Source organism: Spermophilus citellus (genome assembly GCF_964194105.1).
Source record: "Spermophilus citellus genome assembly, chromosome: 7".
NCBI classification, from domain to species: domain Eukaryota; kingdom Metazoa; phylum Chordata; class Mammalia; order Rodentia; family Sciuridae; genus Spermophilus; species Spermophilus citellus.
Genome location: NC_138188.1, coordinates 105,921,413 through 105,925,384, shown reverse-complemented (window position 1 = coordinate 105,925,384; position 3,972 = coordinate 105,921,413). Strand labels below are relative to the sequence as shown.

At 48.1% G+C, this 3,972-nt stretch overlaps 1 pseudogene across 1 annotated transcript; it reads right to left on the bottom strand.

Annotated features, from left to right (window-relative positions):
• Nucleotides 1-201: 201 nt before the first annotated feature.
• Nucleotides 202-2,288, bottom strand: LOC308653372 (interleukin-1 receptor-associated kinase 1-like; annotated as a pseudogene). Its single transcript has 2 exons — nucleotides 2,137-2,288; nucleotides 202-1,927 (listed from the first exon to the last, which is right to left on the bottom strand). The product of its transcript is annotated as an interleukin-1 receptor-associated kinase 1-like (transcript).
• Nucleotides 2,289-3,972: the final 1,684 nt, after the last annotated feature.

Genomic DNA, 3,972 nt, shown 5'->3' with positions numbered 1-3,972 from the left:
AGTGGCTTCTAGCAGCCCTTCTGACTGGCTCTGCCTGTGCCTGCACCCCCTTGAGCTGCAGGGGCCACCACCCACTCTTCCCTGCCAGGACAGGTCCCCACCCCTGCTGTCTGCAGGCTGCTGAGAGGGTCATGTGCAATAAGAACTTCCAACCATGAGAACTTTGATTTCTGGGTCTGGGGATCTGCTCAGGTGAACAAATCAGCTCTGAAATTCGTCACCCTCTTGTTCCAGGTCCAAGCCTGGGACAGAGCTTGATGACAGCAGCTGCAGGTTGTCCAGGACCCCAACCTCATACAGGGCCAGCTTCTGAGCCATTTCTGTCAGCCTGGGTTGATGATGATCTGCAGTGGCTCTGATGATGATGATGGAGCAGAGTTGCCCAGGGGCAATCCTTCCATGGATGTGGGCCAAAGGCCCGGGCTATTCCCTCAGCTTCACTCTCCAGCACTGTCCCCCTGAGTAAAGCCAGCCTCTTTGAGGGGTGCTGGACCTGGGGGGCAGCTTGGGGTTAAGTGCCAGGAGTGCAAGGCAGCAGAGAAGTCAATACACTCTCATCAGGCTGACTGGGGCTTTTCAGGAGCTTGTGGCAGCTTGGGCTGGGGCTTCTGGCAACATTGCAGAGGCTGCTATGGGCCACCTCCACTCTGGGCACTGCCAGTGATAGACACATAGGAGTTCTCCTGTGTGGAAGGAGGGCTAGGGTTTGCAGCTTCTGTCTCCCAAGGAGGCCATGCAACTGCTGCCAGCTGCTTCTCCAGCCTCTTGTACACCCTCTGGTCATCATGGGTTAGAGGGACTCCTCTTGGCTGGGAGGTGCATCCACAGCAAACCAGCTGACCCAGGGCCAGGACCAGCTGGGACAGGCATGGCCCAGGCTTGGGGTCCAGGTGCTTCTTATAAATCTGGGCAGTGATATGAGTAAGCTATGCATCTGTGGCTACACCTCCTTTGAGGGTGGTCTGGGTGCTTTTAGGGCCACTCCAACCCCCTCGGCCTTGTCTTCCATCAAGTCTTTCAGATACTTGTTCCTTGCTCCATGTGTCCTCACGGAGCTCCACGTGTCCTTACAGCCAGCCCTCTGGCCAGCCAGGTCTCCAGCACTACTACTCCAAAGCTGAAGGTGTCAGTGTCCACAACCAGCTGGCTGTCTTGATGTACTACTAGGGCAGGTAAGTCAGGGTGCCTCAAACAGTGCGTGTCCGGGCCAGGCACTGCCCTGGCCAGGGCTGGCCCCTGCAAAGTGACTGAAAGGAGCCAGGCCAAAGTCTCCCAGCTTCGGCATCAGTCTCTCATCCAGAAAGACATTAGAACTCTTGATGTCTCTGTGGGTGAAGCTGTGGCTATCCTGATGTAAAAACTGAATAGCCCAGTAGGATGTCTAGTTGCTGAGGCCAGGAGAGAGGAGGGCAGGTGTCAGTTTGGAAGTGGAAACGGTCTTCTAGGGAGCCATTGGGCAGGAACTCATAGACAAGGCCTTAGAAGCTGCTCTCAGCACAGAAGCCAGTGAAGTCCACACTATTTGGGTGATCAAAGCTCGAGAGCTGCTTCATCTCAGTCAGGAAGCTCTGCTTTCCCACAGTCCACTCTAGGTCAGACTCCTTCAGCCTCTTCATGGCATACATGGTGTTCCTTATCACGGCCTGGTACACACACCCAAAGTGCCTTTCCCCATCCTGAGCTCCTGGAAGAAGTTGCAGGTGTCCTGGGAAATCTCACACAGGGGCCAGCAGAATGGGGAGGGTGGGCCCCCTGCAGTAGGGACACTGGGCTCTTTGGGCTTGGCTTGGTAGAGGAAGGGGTTGGAGATGGCAGTGGTGGCTGGACAGTAGCAGGGCTTGGAATAGGGCAGAGCTCAGGACCTGAATGAATCCGGGAGCCTGGAAAAGCTGGGGGGCGGGGGAATGTGGAAGCTGAGGACTGCAACCTTGAGGACTCCAGGCCCCGGTCTTAAAGGGTTCAGAGTTGTTGCTGGACATTGGGGTAGTGGCGCTGGTGGGGGGATGGGAGGTGGAAGGTGCAGGGGTGGGAGGCGGTAGTTGGGTGGGGAGGGTGCCAAGACGTGATGATGTCCCCCTCACGCGCAGCAGTTACAGGTGCATGAGAATGTGCGTAAGGTCGGCCACATGCACGCACCTTGTGGTTGATCCAGGGCCACAGGACGCTGGCTGTGAACTGTCAGAGCCCTCGCCCTGCCACAGCTCCATCTGGTAGCCTACGATTAGTGCCACAAACTGGCACCAGTCAGTGGGTTCCAGGGCGTCCATCACTTTGTAGAAGCAGCACATGACCCAGGGCGGCAACTCATACAAGAAGTGCTGGGCCCTGAGAACCGCAGCCCTGCCCCATCCCTGACCCCTCAAAGCTCCCTGGGTGGGCAATGTTGCCGCCAACCCTGGGCCTGTGGGACTCACTGTAGTTTTAATCTGCATTTTCCTAATGATTAATGATGCTGAGCATCTTCTCATGTATTTGTTGTCCATTTGTATATCTTTTTTGGTAAAGTACCTATTCAAGTCCTTTGTCCATTTTTTAAATTAGATTTTTATTGTTAAGTTTGCAGGAGTGAACAAATACTTCTCAGAAGAGGATATACAATCAATCAACAAATATATGAAAAAATGCTCATCATCTCTAGCAATCAGAGAAATGCAAATCAAAACTACTCTAAGATTTCATCTTACTCATGTCAGAATGGCAGCTATTATGCATACAAACAACAATAAGTGTTGGAGAGAATGTGGGGAAAAAGGTACACTCATACACTGCTGGTGGGACTGCAAATTGGTACAGCCAATATGGAAAGCAGTATGGAGATTCCTTGGAAATCTGGGAATGGAACTACCATTTGACCCAACTATCCCTCTCCTCGGACTATACCCAAAGGACTTAAAAACAGCATACTATAGGGATACAGCCACATCAATGTTTATAGTAGCACAATTCACAATAGCTAAACTGTGAAGCACACCTAGATGTCCTTCAGTGGATGAATGGATAAAAAAAATTTGGCATATATACACAATGGAATTTTACTCACATTAAAAGAATAAAATCATGGCATTCATAGGTAAATGGGTGGTGTTGGAGAAGATAATGCTAAGTGAAGTTAGCCAATCCCCCCAAAAAACAAATGCAGAATGTTTTCTCTGATATAAGGAAGCTGACTCACAGAGGGGTAGGGAAGAGGAGCATGGGAGGATTAGATGAATTCTAGATAGGGAGGGATAGGGAGGGGGAAGGGGATTAGCAAGTGTGGTGAAGTGTAATGAACATCATTACCCAAAGTACATGTATGAAGATTCAAATTGAGTGTCAATGTACTTTATAGGGCTGGGGATGTGGCTCAAGCGGTAGTGCGCTTGCCTGGCGTGCGTGTGGCCCGAGTTCGATCCTCAGCACCACATACAATTAAAGATGCTGTGTCTGCCGAAAACTAAAAAATAAATATTAAAAAATTCTCTCTCTCTTAAAAATAATACTTTATATATAAACAGATATGAAAAATTGTGTATATATGTGTAATAAGAATTGTAATGCAAACAAAAGTACATGTATAAAGGTTGAATTGATTGAACATACTCTATATACAAAGATATGAAAAATTGTACTCTATATGTGTAATAAGAACTGTAATGTATTCCACTGTCACATATTTAAAAAAATATAAAATCAATAAAACTAAAAAAAAGTTTGCAGGAGTTCCTTACATATTGTGGATATTAACATCTTATCAGATATATTGCAAATATTTTTCTCATAACTCATAGGTTATCATTTCACTCTGCTGATTTTGTCATTTGATGCACAGAAATTTTAAATTTTAACATAGTCCAACTTACCTGTTTTTACTTTGTTGCCTATGTTTTTGATGTCATATCTAAGAACTCATTGTCAAATCCAGTTTCATAAACCTCTTCTTCCCCTATGTTTTCTTCTAAGAGTTTTATAGCTTTAGCACTTACATTTAGG